The sequence below is a fragment of the Symphalangus syndactylus genome, chromosome 8, assembly GCF_028878055.3.
Source record: "Symphalangus syndactylus isolate Jambi chromosome 8, NHGRI_mSymSyn1-v2.1_pri, whole genome shotgun sequence".
NCBI lineage: Eukaryota > Metazoa > Chordata > Mammalia > Primates > Hylobatidae > Symphalangus > Symphalangus syndactylus.
Window position 1 is genome coordinate 146,988,333 of NC_072430.2, and position 13,937 is coordinate 147,002,269.

Genomic DNA, 13,937 nt, shown 5'->3' on the forward strand with positions numbered 1-13,937 from the left:
ACAGTTCTGAACACTCTTTCTGTAGAAAATGCAAGTGGACCTTCGGAGCGCTAAGAGGGTAATAGTGGAAAAAGGAGTATATTCAAATATAAACTACACAGTAGCATTCTGTGAAAATTCTTTCTGTTCTGTGCATTCAACTAACAGAGTTGAACCTTACTTTTGATTGAGCCGTTCTGAAACACTCTTTCTGTAGAAACTGCAATTGGACATGCTAAGCGCTAAGAGGCCTACATTGGGAAAAAGTATATCTTCAAATAAAAACTACACAGATGCATTCTGTGAAACTTCTTTCTGTTCTGTTTGTTCAACTAAAAGAGTTGAACCTTAGTTTTGATTGAGGCGTTCTGAAACACTCTTTCTGTAAAAAATGCAAGTGGAGATTCGGAGCGCTAAGAGGGTCATAGTGGAAAAAGGAATGTCTCCAAATATAAACTACACAGAATCATTTTGTGAAACTTCTTTCTGATCTGTGCATTCAGCTAACAGAGTTAAACCATACTTTTGATTGAGCAGATCTGAACACTCTTTCTGTAGAAATGCAACTGGACATTTGGAGCGCTAAGAGAGTAGTAGTGGAAAAAGGAATATATTCAAATATAAACTACACAGAAGCATTCTGTGAAACTTCTTTCTGATCTGAGCATTCAGCTAACAGAGTTAAACCATACTTTTGATTGAGCAGTTTTGAAACACTCTGTCTGTAGAAAATGCAACTGGACATTCGTAGCGCTAAGTGGGTAATAGTGGAAAAAAGAATATGTTCAAATATAAACTACACAGAAGCATTGTATGAAACTTCTTTCTGTTCTGTGCATTCAACTAACAGAGTTGAACCTTACTTTTGATTGAGCCTTTCTGAAACACTCTTTCTGTAGAAACTGCAATTGGACATTCTGAGCGCTAAGAGGCCTCTATTGGGGAAAATAATATCTTCAAATAAAAACTACACAGAAGCATTGTGTGAAACTTATTTCTGATATGTTCATTAAGCTAACAGAGTTAAACCATACTTTTGATTGCGCAGTTCTGAACACACTTTCTGTAGAAAATGCAAGTGGACATTCGGAGCACTAAGAGGGTAATAGTGGAAAAAGGAATATATTCAAACATAAACTACACAGTAGCATTCTGTGAAAATTCTTTCTGTTCTGTGCATTCAAATAACAGAGTTGAACCTTAATTTTGATTGAGCCGTTCTGAAACACTCTTTCTGTAGAAACTGCAATTGGACATGCTAAGCGCTAAGAGGCCTACATTGGGAAAAAGAATATCTTCAAATAAAAACTACACAGATGCATTCTGTGAAACTTATTTCTGATCTGTAAATTCAGTTAACAGAGATAAAACATATTTTTGATTGAGCAGTTATGAAACACTCTTTTTGTAGAAAATGCAAGTGGAGATTCGGAGCGCTAAGAGGGTAATAGTGGAAAAAGGAATGTCTTCAAATATAAACTACACAGAATCATTCGGTTAAACTTCTTTCTGATCTGTGCATTCAGCTAACAGAGTTAAACCATACTTTTCATTGAGCAGATCTGAACACTCTTTCTGTAGAAAATGCAACTGGACATTTGGAGCGCTAAGAGCGTAGTAGTGGAAAAAGGAATATATTCAACTATAAACTACACAGAAGCATTCTGTGAAACTTCTTTCTGATCTGAGCATTCAGCTAACAGAGTTAAACCATACTTTTGATTGAGCAGTTTTGAAACACTCTGTCTGTAGAAAATGCAACTGGACATTCGTAGCGCTAAGTGGGTAATAGTGGAAAAAAGAATATGTTCAAATATAAACTACACAGAAGCATTGTATGAAACTTCTTTCTGTTCTGTGCATTCAACTAACAGAGTTGAACCTTACTTTTGATTGAGCCGTTCTGAAACACTCTTTCTGTAGAAACTGCAATTGGACATTCTGAGCGCTAAGAGGCCTATATTGGGAAAAAGAATGTCTACAAATAAAAACTACACAGAAGAATTGTGTGAAACTTCTTTCTGTTCTGTTTGTTCAACTAAAAGAGTTGAACCTTAGTTTTGATTGAGCCGTTCTGAAACACTCTTTCTGTAGAAAATGCAAGTGGAGATTTGGAGCGCTAAGAGGGTAATAGTGGAAAAAGGAATGTCTCCAAATATAAACTACACAGAATCATTCTGTGAAACTTCTTTCTGATCTGTGCATTCAGCTAACAGAGTTAAACCATACTTTTGATTGAGCAGATCTAAACACTCTTTCTGTAGAAAATGCAACTGGACATTTCGAGCGCTAAGAGAGTAGTAGTGGAAAAAGGAATATATTCAAATATAAACTACACAGAAGCATTCTGTGAAACTTCTTTCTGATCTGAGCATTCAGCTAACAGAGTTAAACCATACTTTTGATTGAGCAGTTTTGAAACACTCTGTCTGTAGAAAATGCAACTGGACATTCGTAGCGCTAAGTGGGTAATAGTGGAAAAAAGAATATGTTCAAATATAAACTACACAGAAGCATTGTATGAAACTTCTTTCTGTTCTTTGCATTCAACTAACAGAGTTGAACCATACTTTTGATTGAGCCTTTCTGAAACACTCTTTCTGTAGAAACTGCAATTGGACATTCTGAGCGCTAAGAGGCCTATATTGGGAAAAACAATATCTTCAAATAAAAACTACACAGAAGCATTGTGTGAAACTTATTTCTGATATGTTCATTAAGCTAACAGAGTTAAACCATACTTTTGATTGCGCAGTTCTGAACACTCTTTCTGTAGAAAATGCAAGTGGACATTCGGAGCGCTAAGAGGGTAATAGTGGAAAAAGGAATATATTCAAATATAAACTACACAGTAGCATTCTGTGAAAATTCTTTCTGTTCTGTGCATTCAACTAACAGAGTTGAACCTTACTTTTGATTGAGCCGTTCTGAAACACTCTTTCTGTAGAAACTGCTATTGGACATGCTAAGCGCTAAGAGGCCTACATTGGGAAAAAGAATATCTTCAAATAAAAACTACACAGATGCATTCTGTGAAACTTATTTCTGATCAGTAAATTCAGTTAACAGAGATAAAACATATTTTTGGTTGAGCAGTTATGAAACACTCTTTTTGTAGAAAATGCAAGTGGAGATTCGGAGCGCTAAGAGGGTAATAGTGGAAAAAGGAATGTCTTCAAATATAAACTACACAGAATCATTCGGTGAAACTTCTTTCTGATCTGTGCATTCAGCTAACAGAGTTAAACCATACCTTTGATTGAGCAGATCTGAACACACTTTCTGTAGAAAATGCAACTGGACATTTGGAGCGCTAAGAGCGTAGTAGTGGAAAAAGGAATATATTCAAATATAAACTACACAGAATCATTCTGTGAAACTTCTTTCTGATCTGAGCATTCAGCTAACAGAGTTAAACCATACTTTTGATTGAGCAGTTTTGAAACACTCTGTCTGTAGAAAATGCAACTGGACATTCGTAGCGCTAAGTGGGTAATAGTGGAAAAAAGAATATGTTCAAATATAAACTACACAGAAGCATTGTATGAAAATTCTTTCTGTTCTGTGCATTCAACTAACAGAGTTGAACCTTACTTTTGATTGGCCGTTCTGAAACACTCTTTCTGTAGAAACTGCAATTGGACATTCTGAGCGCTAGGAGGCCTATATTGGGAAAAAGAATGTCTACAAATAAAAACTACACAGAAGAATTGTGTGAAACTTCTTTCTGTTCTGTTTGTTCAACTAAAAGAGTTGAACCTTAGTTTTGATTGAGCTGTTCTTAAACATTCTTTCTGTAGAAATTGCAAGTGGAGATTCGGAGCGCTAAAAGGGTAATAGTGGAAAAAGGAATGTCTCCAAATATAAACTACACAGAATCATTCTGTGAAACTTCTTTCTGATCTGTGCATTCAGCTAACAGAGTTAAACCATACTTTTGATTGAGCAGATCTGAACACTCTTTCTGTAGAAAATGCAACTGGACATTTGGAGCGCTAAGAGAGTAGTAGTGGAAAAAGGAATATATTCAAATATAAACTACACAGAAGCATTCTGTGAAACTTCTTTCTGATCTGAGCATTCAGCTAACAGAGTTAAACCATACTTTTGATTGAGCAGTTTTGAAACACTCTGTCTGTAGAAAATGCAACTGGACATTCGTAGCGCTAAGTGGGTAATAGTGGAAAAAAGAATATGTTCAAATATAAACTACACAGAAGCATTGTATGAAACTTCTTTCTGTTCTGTGCATTCAACTAAGAGAGTTGAACCTGACTTTTGATTGAGCCTTTCTGAAACACTCTTTCTGTAGAAACTGCAATTGGACATTCTGAGCGCTAAGAGGCATCTATTGGGAAAAATAATATCTTCAAATAAAAACTACACAGAAGCATTGTGTGAAACTTATTTCTGATATGTTCATTAAGCTAACAGAGTTAAACCATACTTTTGATTGCGCAGTTCTGAACACTCTTTCTGTAGAAAATGCAAGTGGACATTCGGAGCGCTAAGAGGGTAATAGTGGAAAAAGGAGTATATTCAAATATAAACTACACAATAACATTCTGTGAAAATTCTTTCTCTTCTGTGCATTCAACTAACAGAGTTGAACCTTACTTTTGATTGAGCCGTTCTGAAACACTCTTTCTGTGAAACTGCAATTGGACATGCTAAGCGCTAAGAGGCCTACATTGGGAAAAAAATATCTTCAAATAAAAACTACACAGATGCATTCTGTGAAACTTCTTTCTGTTCTGTTTGTTCAACTAAAAGAGTTGAACCTTAGTTTTGATTGAGGCGTTCTGAAACACTCTTTCTGTAAAAAATGCAAGTGGAGATTCGGAGCGCTAAGAGGGTATTAGTGGAAAAAGGAATGTCTCCAAATATAAACTACACAGAATCATTTTGTGAAACTTCTTTCTGATCTGTGCATTCAGCTAACAGAGTTAAACCATACTTTTGATTGAGCAGATCTGAACACTCTTTCTGTAGAAAATGCAACTGGACATTTGGAGCGCTAAGAGAGTAGTAGTGGAAAAAGGAATATATTCAAATATAAACTACACAGAAGCATTCTGTGAAACTTCTTTCTGATCTGAGCATTCAGCTAACAGAGTTAAACCATACTTTTGATTGAGCAGTTTTGAAACACTCTGTCTGTAGAAAATGCAACTGGACATTCGTAGCGCTAAGTGGGTAATAGTGGAAAAAAGAATATGTTCAAATATAAACTACACAGAAGCATTGTATGAAACTTCTTTCTGTTCTGTGCATTCAACTAACAGAGTTGAACCTTACTTTTGATTGAGCCTTTCTGAAACACTCTTTCTGTAGAAACTGCAATTGGACATTCTGAGCGCTAAGAGGCCTCTATTGGGGAAAATAATATCTTCAAATAAAAATTACACAGAAGCATTGTGTGAAACTTATTTCTGATATGTTCATTAAGCTAACAGAGTTAAACCATACTTTTGATTGCGCAGTTCTGAACACACTTTCTGTAGAAAATGCAAGTGGACATTCGGAGCGCTAAGAGGGTAATAGTGGAAAAAGGAATATATTCAAACATAAACTACACAGTAGCATTCTGTGAAAATTCTTTCTGTTCTGTGCATTCAAATAACAGAGTTGAACCTTAATTTTGATTGAGCCGTTCTGAAACACTCTTTCTGTAGAAACTGCAATTGGACATGCTAAGCGCTAAGAGGCCTACATTGGGAAAAAGAATATCTTCAAATAAAAACTACACAGATGCATTCTGTGAAACTTATTTCTGATCTGTAAATTCAGTTAACAGAGATAAAACTTATTTTTGATTGAGCAGTTATGAAACACTCTTTTTGTAGAAAATGCAAGCGGAGATTCGGAGCGTTAAGAGGGTAATAGTGGAAAAAGGAATGTCTTCAAATATAAACTACACAGAATCATTCGGTTAAACTTCTTTCTGATCTGTGCATTCAGCTAACAGAGTTAAACCATACTTTTGATTGAGCAGATCTGAACACTCTTTCTGTAGAAAATGCAACTGGACATTTGGAGCGCTAAGAGCGTAGTAGTGGAAAAAGGAATATATTCAACTATAAACTACACAGAAGCATTCTGTGAAACTTCTTTCTGATCTGAGCATTCAGCTAACAGAGTTAAACCATACTTTTGATTGAGCAGTTTTGAAACACTCTGTCTGTAGAAAATGCAACTGGACATTCGTAGCGCTAAGTGGGTAATAGTGGAAAAAAGAATATGTTCAAATATAAACTACATAGAAGCATTGTATGAAACTTCTTTCTGTTCTGTGCATTCAACTAACAGAGTTGAACCTTACTTTTGATTGAGCCGTTCTGAAACACTCTTTCTGTAGAAACTGCAATTGGACATTCTGAGCGCTAAGAGGCCTATATTGGGAAAAAGAATGTCTTCAAATAAAAACTACACAGAAGAATTGTGTGAAACTTCTTTCTGTTGTGTTTGTTCAACTAAAAGAGTTGAACCTTAGTTTTGATTGAGCCGTTCTGAAACACACTTTCTGTAGAAAATGCAAGTGGAGATTCGGAGCGCTAAGAGGGTAATAGTGGAAAAAGGAATGTCTCCAAATATAAACTACACAGAATCATTCTGTGAAACTTCTTTCAGATCTGTGCATTCAGCTAACAGAGTTAAACCATACTTTTGATTGAGCAGATCTAAACACTCTTTCTGTAGAAAATGCAACTGGACATTTCGAGCGCTAAGAGAGTAGTAGTGGAAAAAGGAATATATTCAAATATAAACTACACAGAAGCATTCTGTGAAACTTCTTTCTGATCTGAGCATTCAGCTAACAGAGTTAAACCATACTTTTGATTGAGCAGTTTTGAAACACTCTGTCTGTAGAAAATGCAACTGGACATTCGTAGCGCTAAGTGGGTAATAGTGGAAAAAAGAATATGTTCAAATATAAACTACACAGAAGCATTGTATGAAACTTCTTTCTGTTCTTTGCATTCAACTAACAGAGTTGAACCTTACTTTTGATTGAGCCTTTCTGAAACACTCTTTCTGTAGAAACTGCAATTGGACGTTCTGAGCGCTAAGAGGCCTATATTGGGAAAAACAATATCTTCAAATAAAAACTACACAGAAGCATTGTGTGAAACTTATTTCTGATATGTTCATTAAGCTAACAGAGTTAAACCATACTTTTGATTGCGCAGTTCTGAACACTCTTTCTGTAGAAAATGCAAGTGGACATTCGGAGCGCTAAGAGGGTAATAGTGGAAAAAGGAATATATTCAAATATAAACTACACAGTAGCATTCTGTGAAAATTCTTTCTGTTCTGTGCATTCAACTAACAGAGTTGAACCTTACTTTTGATTGAGCCGTTCTGAAACACTCTTTCTGTAGAAACTGCTATTGGACATGCTAAGCGCTAAGAGGCCTACATTGGGAAAAAGAATATCTTCAAATAAAAACTACACAGATGCATTCTGTGAAACTTATTTCTGATCAGTAAATTCAGTTAACAGAGATAAAACATATTTTTGATTGAGCAGTTATGAAACACTCTTTTTGTAGAAAATGCAAGTGGAGATTCGGAGCGCTAAGAGGGTAATTGTGGAAAAAGGAATGTCTTCAAATATAAACTACACAGAATCATTCGGTGAAACTTCTTTCTGATCTGTGCATTCAGCTAACAGAGTTAAACCATACCTTTGATTGAGCAGATCTGAACACACTTTCTGTAGAAAATGCAACTGGACATTTGGAGCGCTAAGAGCGTAGTAGTGGAAAAAGGAATATATTCAAATATAAACTACACAGAAGCATTCTGTGAAACTTCTTTCTGATCTGAGCATTCAGCTAACAGAGTTAAACCATACTTTTGATTGAGCAGTTTTGAAACACTCTGTCTGTAGAAAATGCAACTGGACATTCGTAGCGCTAAGTGGGTAATAGTGGAAAAAAGAATATGTTCAAATATAAACTACACAGAAGCATTGTATGAAAATTCTTTCTGTTCTGTGCATTCAACTAACAGAGTTGAACCTTACTTTTGATTGGCCGTTCTGAAACACTCTTTCTGTAGAAACTGCAATTGGACATTCTGAGCGCTAGGAGGCCTATATTGGGAAAAAGAATGTCTACAAATAAAAACTACACAGAAGAATTGTGTGAAACTTCTTTCTGTTCTGTTTGTTCAACTAAAAGAGTTGAACCTTAGTTTTGATTGAGCTGTTCTGAAACATTCTTTCTGTAGAAAATGCAAGTGGAGATTCGGAGCGCTAAAAGGGTAATAGTGGAAAAAGGAAAGTCTCCATATATAAACTACACAGAATCATTCTGTGAAACTTCTTTCTGATCTGTGCATTCAGCTAACAGAGTTAAACCATACTTTTGATTGAGCAGATCTGAACACTCTTTTTGTAGAAAATGCAACTGGACATTTGGAGCGCTAAGAGAGTAGTAGTGGAAAAAGGAATATATTCAAATATAAACTACACAGAAGCATTCTGTGAAACTTCTTTCTGATCTGAGCATTCAGCTAACAGAGTTAAACCATACTTTTGATTGAGCAGTTTTGAAACACTCTGTCTGTAGAAAATGCAACTGGATATTCGTAGCGCTAAGTGGGTAATAGTGGAAAAAATAATATGTTCAAATATAAACTACACAGAAGCATTGTATGAAACTTCTTTCTGTTCTGTGCATTCAACTAAGAGAGTTGAACCTGACTTTTGATTGAGCCTTTCTGAAACACTCTTTCTGTAGAAACTGCAATTGGACATTCTGAGCGCTATGAGGCATCTATTGGGAAAAATAATATCTTCAAATAAAAACTACACAGAAGCATTGTGTGAAACTTATTTCTGATATGTTCATTAAGCTAACAGAGTTAAACCATACTTTTGATTGCGCAGTTCTGAACACTCTTTCTGTAGAAAATGCAAGTGGACATTCGGAGCGCTAAGAGGGTAATAGTGGAAAAAGGAGTATATTCAAATATAAACTACACAATAACATTCTGTGAAAATTCTTTCTGTTCTGTGCATTCAACTAACAGAGTTGAACCTTACTTTTGATTGAGCCGTTCTGAAACACTCTTTCTGTGAAACTGCAATTGGACATGCTAAGCGCTAAGAGGCCTACATTGGGAAAAAAATATCTTCAAATAAAAACTACACAGATGCATTCTGTGAAACTTCTTTCTGTTCTGTTTGTTCAACTAAAAGAGTTGAACCTTAGTTTTGATTGAGCCGTTCTGAAACACTCTTTCTGTAGAAAATTCAAGTGGAGATTCGGAGCGCTAAGAGGGTAATAGTGGAAAAAGGAATGTCTCCAAATATAAACTACACAGAATCATATTGTGAAACTTCTTTCTGATCTGTGCATTCAGCTAACAGAGTTAAACCATACTTTTGATTGAGCAGATCTGAACACTCTTTCTGTAGAAAATGCAACTGGACATTTGGAGCGCTAAGAGAGTAGTAGTGGAAAAAGGAATATATTCAAATATAAACTACACAGAAGCATTCTGTGAAACTTCTTTCTGATCTGAGCATTCAGCTAACAGAGTTAAACCATACTTTTGATTGAGCAGTTTTGAAACACTCTGTCTGTAGAAAATGCAACTGGACATTCGTAGCGCTAAGTGGGTAATAGTGGAAAAAAGAATATGTTCAAATATAAACTACACAGAAGCATTGTATGAAACTACTTTCTGTTCTGTGCATTCAACTAACAGAGTTGAACCTTACTTTTGATTGAGCCTTTCTGAAACACTCTTTCTGTAGAAACTGCAATTGGACATTCTGAGCGCTAAGAGGCCTATATTGGGAAAAATAATATCTTCAAATAAAAACTACACAGAAGCATTGTGTGAAACTTATTTCTGATATGTTCATTAAGTTAACAGAGTTAAACAATACTTTTGATTGCGCAGTTCTGAACACTCTTTCTGTAGAAAATGCAAGTGGACATTCGGAGCGCTAAGAGGGTAATAGTGGAAAAAGGAGTATATTCAAATATAAACTACACAGTAGCATTCTGTGAAAATTCTTTCTGTTCTGTGCATTCAACTAACAGAGTTGAACCTTACTTTTGATTGAGCCGTTCTGAAACACTCTTTCTGTAGAAACTGCAATTGGACATGCTAAGCGCTAAGAGGCCTACATTGGGAAAAAGTATATCTTCAAATAAAAACTACACAGATGCATTCTGTGAAACTTCTTTCTGTTCTGTTTGTTCAACTAAAAGAGTTGAACCTTAGTTTTGATTGAGGCGTTCTGAAACACTCTTTCTGTAAAAAATGCAAGTGGAGATTCGGAGCGCTAAGAGGGTCATAGTGGAAAAAGGAATGTCTCCAAATATAAACTACACAGAATCATTTTGTGAAACTTCTTTCTGATCTGTGCATTCAGCTAACAGAGTTAAACCATACTTTTGATTGAGCAGATCTGAACACTCTTTCTGTAGAAATGCAACTGGACATTTGGAGCGCTAAGAGAGTAGTAGTGGAAAAAGGAATATATTCAAATATAAACTACACAGAAGCATTCTGTGAAACTTCTTTCTGATCTGAGCATTCAGCTAACAGAGTTAAACCATACTTTTGATTGAGCAGTTTTGAAACACTCTGTCTGTAGAAAATGCAACTGGACATTCGTAGCGCTAAGTGGGTAATAGTGGAAAAAAGAATATGTTCAAATATAAACTACACAGAAGCATTGTATGAAACTTCTTTCTGTTCTGTGCATTCAACTAACAGAGTTGAACCTTACTTTTGATTGAGCCTTTCTGAAACACTCTTTCTGTAGAAACTGCAATTGGACATTCTGAGCGCTAAGAGGCCTCTATTGGGGAAAATAATATCTTCAAATAAAAACTACACAGAAGCATTGTGTGAAACTTATTTCTGATATGTTCATTAAGCTAACAGAGTTAAACCATACTTTTGATTGCGCAGTTCTGAACACACTTTCTGTAGAAAATGCAAGTGGACATTCGGAGCACTAAGAGGGTAATAGTGGAAAAAGGAATATATTCAAACATAAACTACACAGTAGCATTCTGTGAAAATTCTTTCTGTTCTGTGCATTCAAATAACAGAGTTGAAACTTAATTTTGATTGAGCCGTTCTGAAACACTCTTTCTGTAGAAACTGCAATTGGACATGCTAAGCACTAAGAGGCCTACATTGGGAAAAAGAATATCTTCAAATAAAAACTACACAGATGCATTCTGTGAAACTTATTTCTGATCTGTAAATTCAGTTAACAGAGATAAAACATATTTTTGATTGAGCAGTTATGAAACACTCTTTTTGTAGAAAATGCAAGTGGAGATTCGGAGCGCTAAGAGGGTAATAGTGGAAAAAGGAATGTCTTCAAATATAAACTACACAGAATCATTCGGTTAAACTTCTTTCTGATCTGTGCATTCAGCTAACAGAGTTAAACCATACTTTTCATTGAGCAGATCTGAACACTCTTTCTGTAGAAAATGCAACTGGACATTTGGAGCGCTAAGAGCGTAGTAGTGGAAAAAGGAATATATTCAACTATAAACTACACAGAAGCATTCTGTGAAACTTCTTTCTGATCTGAGCATTCAGCTAACAGAGTTAAACCATACTTTTGATTGAGCAGTTTTGAAACACTCTGTCTGTAGAAAATGCAACTGGACATTCGTAGCGCTAAGTGGGTAATAGTGGAAAAAGGAATATGTTCAAATATAAACTACACAGAAGCATTGTATGAAACTTCTTTCTGTTCTGTGCATTCAACTAACAGAGTTGAACCTTACTTTTGATTGAGCCGTTCTGAAACACTCTTTCTGTAGAAACTGCAATTGGACATTCTGAGCGCTAAGAGGCCTATATTGGGAAAAAGAATGTCTACAAATAAAAACTACACAGAAGAATTGTGTGAAACTTCTTTCTGTTCTGTTTGTTCAACTAAAAGAGTTGAACCTTAGTTTTGATTGAGCCGTTCTGAAACACTCTTTCAGTAGAAAATGCAAGTGGAGATTCGGAGCGCTAAGAGGGTAATAGTGGAAAAAGGAATGTCTCCAAATATAAACTACACAGAATCATTCTGTGAAACTTCTTTCTGATCTGTGCATTCAGCTAACAGAGTTAAACCATACTTTTGATTGAGCAGATCTAAACACTCTTTCTGTAGAAAATGCAACTGGACATTTCGAGCGCTAAGAGAGTAGTAGTGGAAAAAGGAATATATTCAAATATAAACTACACAGAAGCATTCTGTGAAACTTCTTTCTGATCTGAGCATTCAGCTAACAGAGTTAAACCATACTTTTGATTGAGCAGTTTTGAAACACTCTGTCTGTAGAAAATGCAACTGGACATTCGTAGCGCTAAGTGGGTAATAGTGGAAAAAAGAATATGTTCAAATATAAACTACACAGAAGCATTGTATGAAACTTCTTTCTGTTCTTTGCATTCAACTAACAGAGTTGAACCTTACTTTTGATTGAGCCTTTCTGAAACACTCTTTCTGTAGAAACTGCAATTGGACATTCTGAGCGCTAAGAGGCCTATATTGGGAAAAACAATATCTTCAAATAAAAACTACACAGAAGCATTGTGTGAAACTTATTTCTGATATGTTCATTAAGCTAACAGAGTTAAACCATACTTTTGATTGCACAGTTCTGAACACTCTTTCTGTAGAAAATGCAAGTGGACATTCGGAGCGCTAAGAGGGTAATAGTGGAAAAAGGAGTATATTCAAATATAAACTACACAGTAGCATTCTGTGAAAATTCTTTCTGTTCTGTGCATTCAACTAACAGAGTTGAACCTTACTTTTGATTGAGCCGTTCTGAAACACTCTTTCTGTAGAAACTGCAATTGGACATGCTAAGCGCTAAGAGGCCTACATTGGGAAAAAGTATATCTTCAAATAAAAACTACACAGATGCATTCTGTGAAACTTCTTTCTGTTCTGTTTGTTCAACTAAAAGAGTTGAACCTTAGTTTTGATTGAGGCGTTCTGAAACACTCTTTCTGTAAAAAATGCAAGTGGAGATTCGGAGCGCTAAGAGGGTCATAGTGGAAAAAGGAATGTCTCCAAATATAAACTACACAGAATCATTTTGTGAAACTTCTTTCTGATCTGTGCATTCAGCTAACAGAGTTAAACCATACTTTTGATTGAGCAGATCTGAACACTCTTTCTGTAGAAATGCAACTGGACATTTGGAGCGCTAAGAGAGTAGTAGTGGAAAAAGGAATATATTCAAATATAAACTACACAGAAGCATTCTGTGAAACTTCTTTCTGATCTGAGCATTCAGCTAACAGAGTTAAACCATACTTTTGATTGAGCAGTTTTGAAACACTCTGTCTGTAGAAAATGCAACTGGACATTCGTAGCGCTAAGTGGGTAATAGTGGAAAAAAGAATATGTTCAAATATAAACTACACAGAAGCATTGTATGAAACTTCTTTCTGTTCTGTGCATTCAACTAACAGAGTTGAACCTTACTTTTGATTGAGCCTTTCTGAAACACTCTTTCTGTAGAAACTGCAATTGGACATTCTGAGCGCTAAGAGGCCTCTATTGGGGAAAATAATATCTTCAAATAAAAACTACACAGAAGCATTGTGTGAAACTTATTTCTGATATGTTCATTAAGCTAACAGAGTTAAACCATACTTTTGATTGCGCAGTTCTGAACACACTTTCTGTAGAAAATGCAAGTGGACATTCGGAGCACTAAGAGGGTAATAGTGGAAAAAGGAATATATTCAAACATAAACTACACAGTAGCATTCTGTGAAAATTCTTTCTGTTCTGTGCATTCAAATAACAGAGTTGAACCTTAATTTTGATTGAGCCGTTCTGAAACACTCTTTCTGTAGAAACTGCAATTGGACATGCTAAGCGCTAAGAGGCCTACATTGGGAAAAAGAATATCTTCAAATAAAAACTACACAGATGCATTCTGTGAAACTTA